The sequence below is a fragment of the Schistocerca gregaria genome, chromosome 3 (genome assembly GCF_023897955.1).
Source record: "Schistocerca gregaria isolate iqSchGreg1 chromosome 3, iqSchGreg1.2, whole genome shotgun sequence".
Lineage (NCBI taxonomy): Eukaryota > Metazoa > Arthropoda > Insecta > Orthoptera > Acrididae > Schistocerca > Schistocerca gregaria.
Genome location: NC_064922.1, coordinates 552,948,342 through 552,958,812, shown reverse-complemented (window position 1 = coordinate 552,958,812; position 10,471 = coordinate 552,948,342).

Sequence of the window (10,471 nt, the reverse complement as noted above, 5' to 3'; positions counted from 1 at the left end):
TTATAAACAATGTTTTTGAGTAGAATAAAATTTCCAGTGGTAAACTTAACTGCTTTTTCGACGTTATTTTACCAGCTAACTAAAAATAGGAAAGCCTTGAACCCCTTCCACTAAATTTAGTTAGTATTAAGATTCTTTTACAGGGAGAGCACTGGAGCTGACGCTGAAATCATTCAGTATTTGGTTATATCATCGCTATTCTCACTGAACTCTTCTGAATTCTACGTCATGAGTGGTCTGGCGTCTCCTTACCAGCAACAGGTCCCAGGTTCAAACTAGTCAATTCCCTAAAAAACACACTCAGAGCGTCGTTGGGCGTAAGTGGTAGTGAGACACGATATAGAACAAAGAGACACCTCGCAGAATGTTAGATACTACTATTACAAGGTGGAGCAAATAAAAGTGACCAGAAAACAGAGTTCCAGGGTAAAGAGAAACACATTTGAGGGAAGGAAATACAGTAGTGACCTGCCTACAGCAGATGTTGAAAGTGATCAGCATCTCTTAGCACTCTTCGGCCCTAATCAGCAAGTTACTGAAGGCGGATCTAAACCTGACTGCTGGAACTGCTGCAGTCTCGTCCGGAATGTTTTGCTGCAGTTCTTGAAGACTATCAAGGTTGTTGCCATACACCTCAGACTTGAAGGCTCCCCATAAAAGTAATCGCACACAGACAGGTCAGGGGACCTGAGTGGCCAGCTGGGGCTGCAAACAGTCTGACCTCTGCTAACAAGTCTGTCAGACGTGAAGACTGTGTAAGTGTGCCCCAAGGCTCGACCAGCTGTATGGGCAGTTCCTCCATCCTATTAGAAATAACTGCAGATCTTTTCGTCCTCTGTAAAGGTGAAACAAATGACCCAGGCCACGCTGCCCTCCAATACTAAATAGGTGATCCCTTGATGCCTCAAAACATGTAATACCAACCGATCCCTTCTTCTGGTCAAGTTGTGCCACAAACTTCTCTTCTCCCCAATCCTATTCAGTACTTCCTCATTAGTTATGTGAACTACCCATCTAATCTACAGCGTTCTTTTGTAGCACCACATTTCAAAAGCTTCTATTCTCTTCTTGTCCAAACTATTTATCGTCCATGTTTCACTTCCATACATGGCTACACTCCATACAAATACTTTCAGAAATGTCTTCCTGACACTTAAATCTATACTCGATGTTAACAAATTTCTCTTCTTCAGAAACGCTTTCCTTGCCATTGCCAGTCTACATTTTATATCCTCTCTACTTCGACCATCATCAGTTAATTTTCTCCGCAAATAGCAAAACTCCTTTACTACTTTAAGTGTCTCATTTCCTAACCTAATTCCTTCAGTATCACCCGACTCAATTCGACTACATTCCATTATCCTCGGTTTGCTTTTGTTGATGTTCATCTTATATCCTCCTTTCAAGACACTAGCCATTCCGTTCAACTGCTCTTCCAAGTACTTTGCCGTCTCTGGCAGAATTACGATGTCATCGCGAACCTTAGAGTTTTTATTTCTTCTCCATGGATTTTAATACCTACACCAAATTTTTCTTTTGTTTCCTTTACTGCTTGCTCAATATACAGGTTGAATAACATCGGGGAGAGACTACAACCCTGTCTCACTCCCTTCCCAACCACTGCTTCTCTTTCATGTCCCTCGACTCTTATAACTGCCATCTGGTTTCTGTACAAATTGTAAATAGCCTTTCGCTCCCTGTATTTTACCCCTGCCACCTTCAGAGTTTGAAAGAGAGAATTCCAGCCAACATTGTCAAAAGCTTTCTCTAAGTCTACAAATGCTAGAAATGTAGGTTTGCCCTTCCTTAATCTAGCTTCTAAGATAAGTCGTAGGGTCAGTATTGCCTCACGTGTTCCAACATTTCTACGGAATCCAAACTGCTCTTCCCCGAGGTCCGCATCTACCAGTTTTTCCATTCGTCTGTAAAGAATTCGCGTTAGTATTTTGCAGCTGTGACTTATTAAACTGATAGTTCCGTAATTTTCACATCTGTCGGCACCTGCTTTCTTTGGGATTGGAATTATTATATTCTTCTTGAAGTGTGAGGGTATTTCGCCTGTCTCATACATCTTGCTCACCAGATGGTAGAGTTTTGTCAGGACTGGCTCTCTCAAGGCTGTCAGTAGTTCCAATGGAATGTTGTCTACTCCGGGGGCCATGTTTCGACTCATGTCTTTCAGTGCTCTGTCAAACTCTTCACGCAGTATCGTATCTTCCATTTCATTTTGATCTACATCCTCTTCCATTTCCATAATATTGTCCTCAAGTACATCGCCCTTGTATAGACCCTCTATATACTCATTCCACCTTTCTGTTTCCTTTCTTTGCTTAGAACTGGGTTTCCATCTGAGCTCTTGATGTTCATACAAGTAGTTCTCTCATCTCCAAAGGTCTCTTTAATTTCTCTATAGGCAGGATTTATCTTACCCCTAGTGAGATAAGCCTCTACATCCTTACATTTGTCCTGTAGCCATCCCTGCTTAGCCATTTTGCACTTCCTGCCGATCTCATCTTTGAGACGTCTGTATTGCTTTTTGCCAGCCATTCATATTTATTTGGCAAACAATTCAGCGCTGCTGTGATGGACCACGGTTCTCTATGCTGGCTAACTAGCCTCAAGGATCCAACATGTGAATGTGCGAGTTGCACAATGAGGCTTCAGGAGTATAACATCACAGTGGACAGTGGACGCCGATTGCCTTTCAAGGAATTCTTTGGTGAAACACAGCAGTGTCGATGAAATCTCAGTCATCACTGCATTAAGTGACATTGATGCTGAAGAGAGGGAAGATCTTTGACTGGAGAAAACTATAGAAGCCTTGACGAGTGAGGAACCAACCAAAGGGGAACTACAATCAATAAAAGGGATCTAGTGGGGGAAGGACGAAGGGATAATGCTGTCGCCAAAGTCCTGCCAACTGCCTGACTCTGAAAACTGTCAAGCTCCTCGTAGGAGGGATCATTTTGAAGGACAAAGCATCCCATGTGATGCCTTATCGTGAAATAATTTTCCAGTCGAGACTGATGACAGAGGCAATTTCAAGTTGCGACATCACTCGCAGAATGGCAACTGCCTACCATCTACAGACGAAAGGCATCACAGAAAGCTTTCACGCTGTGGTGCACTGGTCCACTGAAATGGGTAAATGTTAATGTCAGTTCTTTGGCGTTTTCATTCAGTCGTGAGGATAGAAACGCATGCAGGCCCCTCCAGCTGCCGCCCCCTACTGCTGCTGCCCCTTACCTGCATAGCTTGAAAACTGATTGGAAACGCCAAAGAAGCGACCATTAACAGTTGTTTAACTCAGTGAAAATGTGCGCCACAGGACTGATTAGACGTTGGCAGTATTGCTGTAGATGTAAGCTGGTGTGGGACAGAGACATTGCGATACAATACTGCCCATCCGACATTTGTATACAGCACAGCAAAGCAAGACGCTACTGGCTCACACAATTCTTTCTGCTACATAATCCAAAGTGCGAAACAACAAAGGATCCCCGGGCGATACTGAGGATATCTACGTGAAACACATCAGTAAGGCTGAAGAAGCAAGGCAGCTATCTTACATTTGGACTGAGTACTCGCCAGGGAGATACATCCTGGGAGACTTGGTACGAGTTTTTACTCCTATAGTCACATAAGGAGTCGAGGATTACTACCCTTCATCAAGAAACAAAGGCGCAGAGACATCGTCCATGTCCTCTGTATGAAGCACTACTACAGTCCAGAGGTGCGGATCAACGACAGGAGGTTCGAGGAAACTGAATACCCACTCGACGATCGGGAAGTTTCGGTAGGAGTAGCTACTTTCATTTCTCAACATAGTGAAGAGGACGTAACAAAAGGTCTACGACGCGTGGATCTGCCAGCGTCATCGTACAAGACCATTGACGAGATCTAGATCCAGGGTGCTGTAGTCGGATCCGATGAGAACTTCTGAAACAGTGAGTCCTGTTTCTCCTGGTGCGTGTATTGTGATGTGGTGGTTACCTTTGCTGACTGGTGTGCTGCAGGTTGCTGTTTCAAGCCCGACTATCCGCAGTAGTTTGTTAAGTAGGGTATCATTTATGAAAGGTTATTGACATGTCTTATGTTATAATGATTATATATTTTGGAATATTCGATGCTGTATAAACAGCTGCGTTCTCCATCCACGATGTCAGTTCTGTTAATATAGTAGCTTCAGCGATGACTCTGTCTTTGGATTTGGATCTGAGTGTGTTTCGACGTGAAAACATGTGTGGCCTGTCCGTTGTATGCTTAAGGTGTTAGCTGCAGCTGGGTGTTACATTTTGTTATAGTTGTACAATAGTATTTTCTGCGCCACTTGTAAAGTTAGTTTCAAAGATGTAGTTCTTAAGAACGATAAGTATGTATGTATCTTAGATTCTACATCTACATTTATATCTACATTCATACTCCAGAAGCCACCCAACGGTGTGTGGCGGAGGGCACTTTACGTGCCACTGTCATTACCTCCCGTTTCTGTTCCAGTCGCGTATGGTTCGCGGGAAGAACGACTGTCTGAAAGCCTCCGTGCGCGCTCGAATCTCTCTAATTTTACATTCGTGATCTCCACGGGAGGTATAAGTAGGGGGGGGGGGGGGGGGAAGCAGTATATTCGATACCTCATCCAGAAACGCACCCTCTCGAAACCTGGCGAGCAAGCTACACCGCGATGCAGAGCGCCTCTCTTGCAGAGATTAAGTGCTATTGTATGTTCTTAGTGATCCATTTAAAGATTTTATTATTTAATTACTGTTTAGAGAATTTTTATAAATTATTGTTTCGTTTGAAGTTAACTGATTCGAAGATCGAGTCCAAGTGTATGCCTTCTTTATTTATGTAAGTCCTCTGCTACTGCGAATTTATTATTAATAAAGCAGGAAGTTCGTCAGAGGCTCACTCTTGAGCAACCATAGCCAAATACCACTCTAACAGAAATCCTGCATCATATTTCAATGCTCCGCACCTGATAACTTCAGTACAACTTTCTCCTTTTTTCTTTTGCTTGATTTTGTCACTGCCATGTGTCTTTATGATGTGTCAACATTTTCTGTTTTGGCCATGCAATAAATGGTCTTCCACAGTTCATCATCAGCATCATCATCATCAGACCTTTCTGAGTCTTGGCCTATTCCATTGTTTTCTTATTCAGTGCTGAATTCTTCTAATTCTATTTTTTCAAGTTTCTTTACGTCCTCTGTGACATCTTCCTCCCACCTTAGCTTTGGTCTTACTGTTTTCCTGGTTCCTCAGCCACTGTGCTGAACATCTTCTTAAAGATTCTGTCGTTAGTTCTCAGTACATATCCTGTCTATCTCAGCCTTTTAATCTTAATTATCTAACAATGCCTGGTTCATTATACATGCAGATACTGTGTAGTCACTAGTGGGATTTTCACCCATTTACTGCGCTTCAAGTACATATAACTCTCTGTGAAGTAAGTTTCCCGTTATGAATTCTCCCTGACTTTGAGCTCTTAAAGTACAAGAAGTACACTGGAGGAAAGTGAGTAACCCACACCAGATGTATGATATAGGGTTTTGTTTCAAATTTTCTCGATTTGTGGACTTGTGACTTGCAAATCGTGAACAACAGAAGCATGTAATTAGCTGTGTGCATGTTAGCGAAGTTATTAATAGTAGCGAGAAATATTTCAGAGTTTGAAGGGATATAGACAGTCGTATGTCCAGCACTGCGGGACAAGCCCGCCGCCGACAAACGAGCGGCCCTGCGCACGCGGCGCGTTTGATGCACGGCCCACATGGTTGGCTAGCAGGCCGCTCACGCCTTTAGGGCTGCGGAACACCGGCAAGTGGAGCGTTAAATGAAAGTGGTGGATGGTTTTCAGTTACCTAATTGCTTCCCCGACTTTAATCACAATTCTACGCAGTTTCCGTAAACAAAACACCGCTACGCCAGATACGTAGATAACTAATACTACCCGTGCGAAGCCGAGAAGAGTCGCGGGCGGCACGAAAACATTATCTGGGTCGCACGCGGACCGCGGGCCACGGTTCGGCGACCGCTGCTCTACGTCCATAATGCACAAACTAGTTGTAAAGTGCATAGCAGAGGGTGCTTCTAGTGTCGTGATCTGTTCCCGTTCAATTCGCGTATGGACCGCGTGCGACTAATGACTGCCCAGTGCCTCTGTGGGCGCTGTCGCTAGTCTGGTCCTCGCGATCAATCCTGCAACGTTACACAGGGAGCTTTAATACATTCACATTCCTATGTCCCACAATACTAGCTCTTGAACATTTTGCCTTCTGATTTCACTCCGGTACCTGCAAGCATAAGCTTTTCCACATTTCCTTGACCCTCTCCCTTGAGGCAAGCAAACCTGTGACGATTTGTACCACCATTCTCCGTATATATTCATTATCCTCTGTTAATTCTATTTGGTGTATGTCCCAAGCACGTGCGCTTTGGAAGCAATCTCCCTTGTAGATTGACTGCATTTCCTCATTATCCTACCAACGAAGCGAAATCTGGCATCTACTTCATCTACGATCAAGACCGTAGGATGATTCCACCCCCAACCCCTCCCCAGACAGAATTTGTGCATCCCATCTGCCTGTCAGGCCGTGGTAGCCAAGCGGTTCTAGTCGCTTCAGTCTGGAACCGCGCGGCCGCTACGGTCGCAGGTTCGAATCCTGCCTCGGCATGAATGTGTGTGATGTCCTTAGCTTAAAGTAGTTCGAAGTTCTAGGGGACTGATGACCTCAGACGTTAAGTCCCATAGTGCTCAGAGCCATTTGAACCATCTGCCTGCATCTACTGTTATCTCTTCATGTAAGAGTGTGAGGACTTTGTCGATATGTTTTCATATGGTGTAAATGAAGCGGGAAGTGGGTACCATCAGGTATTCAGGTATTCGGATGAAAACGCCTAAAAACCACGTGCAGACTGGTTGGCACGCTGGCCTTCGCAGTTACTCCGTCGGGGGCATTCGATCTGAGACCGCGCGCCTCTTCGATTCCAAGAAATAGCGTACCAACACGCTTCTCTATATAGGTATATACATGCTATCGTCGATTCGCCTTAAGGAAAGCGTTAAACTCAATCAATTTCTTGGTACTATTCTGTTTGTTCCTTTGTTCCCCAAAAACCTCTCATATTCTCACTGTGTATTTTTTCTTTCATCCCTTCTGTCCACTTCCTTCCCGTTTTCTTCTCTTTAGACGTTTCCTGAAATTTCGGTTTCTGATTTTTTTCCGTAATTTTCCCTCTCTGCCAAGTCTTCTGTGCAGATGTTCAGTTTCTAAATGTCTTCCACGATTTCCTTTACCCAGATGGTTTTCACTGTATGAGTTGTCAACATGTTAAAAATCTTCTTGGTCAGTCTGTTTCCGTTCATCCTGTTTATGTGTCCGAAGAACTTCGCCCTTCTTTTCTTGGTGTTGTTTCTTATTGTCTCTGTCTGTTCGTACAGTCCTTTCGTCGGTCTCTTTATCCACTTGCTCTCTTTCTGAACTGGCCCATAGATCTTCTCCAGTACTTTCCTCTCTTGTTTTTGCATTTCCTTGATCTTCGTTCTTGCTTCCATTACTGTTGTTTCTGAGGTATACAAGGCCTCTGGTAAGACTGCTCTACCATAGTGTCTTAATTTGGCATTTATAGAAATACTTCTTTTGTTGTAGTGGTTCCATGTAGGCCTGTAAACTTTTTGTACTTTTGTGATCCTTTCTTCATTGGATGTCGAGTTCAGTCCTGTTTTCTGTGTAGTCGCTCCCACGTATTTGAAACTTCATACTTATGCCATCTTTCCATACTTTGTTACCAGTAGGTGTCTGCTGTCGATTTTTTGTCCATGTAATGCGTTTTCTCATGTGCGATTTGCAGTCCTGTATTGGTTGACATTTCGTTAGTCTCTCTAGACCTCCTTTGTCTTCTGTCCTGTTATTTGTTATGATCGCTATTTCATCAGCGATTGTGTTGACGTTTCTATCCATGTATCTCCCCATCCTTACTCAACTGACTTCTTTGTCCCATATTCTGATCATTTTCTCCAAAACCTAGTTACATAAAATAGGTGACAGGCCTTTTTCCTGTCTCACTTGCGTCTTGATTTGACTGGTTCGGATATACGAGGATTGGAACTTTAATAGTGGCAACTATTTATTTACAGCTCGTACAAAGTAGATACGTGTATCAAAATTTTACTTACCTTCACACTAGTCCCCAGCATTGTGTATAACCCGTAGCCAGCGATGTGGAAGTCGTGGGATACTCTTAGCAGAGCCAGTTGAGTTGATAGTTCGAGCGGCGCGGTCCAACGAATTTGTAGCAGTTCCGAAGCGATTTCCGTAAAGTGTTTCCTCCAGTTTAGAAATCGAGTTGAACTCACGAGGGCTTAAGTCAGGGGATCGCACTAGGTGGTATAGCACTTAGCAGCCCCATCAGTCAAACAAATCAGTAACAGCTTGCACTGTACGTGCTTGAGCACTGTCCTGCAAAATTATCGTCAGGTCCTGCAGAAAGTGTCGTCACTTCTGTCTCTAAGCTGGTCGTAGGTTGCGTTCCAAAAATGAACAGCAGAGAGACAGAAGTATATATGATTTCGAATGAGTCTAACAATCATTTTACAAAATTTTGTCGCAATTGTGAAAATTTTTGACAACAGCTGTATTAGGCATGGAAATCATACTTACTGGTGGCACAAGAAAACCTATGCCGGACCGGGACCCGGACCAGTATTTCCCCCTTATCGCCAGTAGTCAACTTGACGACCATCTCGGCTACCTGTGCATGCTTCCATGATCGATCCAGATCTCTGTATGCCATAGTTTCTACTCTCTCCATTGCTCGCAGCTTGCCTCAGCAACAGGGTTAATGAGACAAACGTGTTTAACGTTAGTATTATCGTCTCTCAAAATTACTCGCAGTCGCGACAAAATTTTGAAATATTACTACAGCTGCAGATAGTCAACAAATTGCGGCCTTGTAATAATAAAAAGTATATGTATATTTCCTGCCTGAATAGATATGTGACCCATTGGTGCTTTATCTATGTGATGTCACGTTTCATTTTGTGAACATCAAATATTATACGTATCTGAATATTTAAAGCAAGTTGCCAGCCACTGAATGATTTTTAAATCCTATCATCATCTTACCGGATATTTGAGCATCATTTTCCTTATAGTAATTCATTATGGGTAAATGGATTACTTTCGAAAAGTCTTAGTGAGTTTGGTATTAACAGTCTGTGTCAGGATACTAATATACAACATGAACAGCAATGTTACTAATACACTTGCCTGGGAAACACATGAAATTACTTGAATGCCTGTCGAAGACTCACATGCTAAGTTCTCCCTGTCAAGAAATCGTCAGTCCAGTTACAAATTTCGTTTGAGACTCCATCTGATTACACTTTCGTTATTAAGCGTAGCTTTGCTGCTGACTCTATCGTTTTAGTGATAGCAGGATAGGAATACCAGTTACTACTTCATCTTACCTTCCGAATTATATAGAGCTCATCACACAATGTTCTAAGACTAGCACCCCGGGCAAAACGCGGAGAATGCAGCTAAACCGCAGTTTCATGGATGTAACTCTTTATCGGAGTATCCGCTGCCATGAAAATATTGTTTGGAAGGAAAGAAGAGGAACTTGTGAGAAGTTGAAGTCTGAAGCCGATTTGTGAGGCGAATCCGGATAGCTCGATCGTCAATGTATTGCTCACGAAAAGTAATTGATCTGATACTTTTCCCACCTTGACATATAGTTTTAACTTGTCACCGATGTTAAAAGTCCGATATTGTGGTGTTCAGGCGAATATCAGAATGATATTTCAGTAGCTATATTCGAGTTTACAGTGTGCAGGTTCTTTATATGGCCTGTACCTACAAACAAATATTCGTGCCGTCCCCGTACGGGATGTACGATTATATCTGGGTTACAAAAGAACAAAACTTGCAACTAATTTATCTATCTCATTTGTCTTTTCTCACCGATGTCGCTATCTGTGCTATTTGAGCTGGTGCAAGAATAACGTATGTAATCGAGTTGTCTCAGTAGTGCGTTAAGTAAAAGCTCTAATGCGCGGGAGTCGCAAGGTTTTCATTCTGCTACCGAGCTACATCCTAATTTTCTTCTCTCGATGCGACGAGGGCTTACATTTTAAAATTCAGCTCTTCGGAGAGAAAGTCAACTCGAAGAAAGAACAGCTGAAAGAACATGCTGACATTATTGTACGTCGTTGGGGAGAAAAGGTAAATTACCAACTCGCACACTAAAGCTACGAGATTAACACTTATTTAATGTTTTAGAATGCATGTTTGCCAGCGTGCGTTCTGGGCAGACAATTTTTGGTCCGCCTTCCCGATAATTGATGCATATACCTTCCTCCCAACCAATATTAAACTTATGTATGACTAACTGCGGATATTGATGGTTGTTTTGTTTATTATACCTAACGAACGTAAATTTCTCGTCAGTTCCTTTAGGTGGGGAAAAA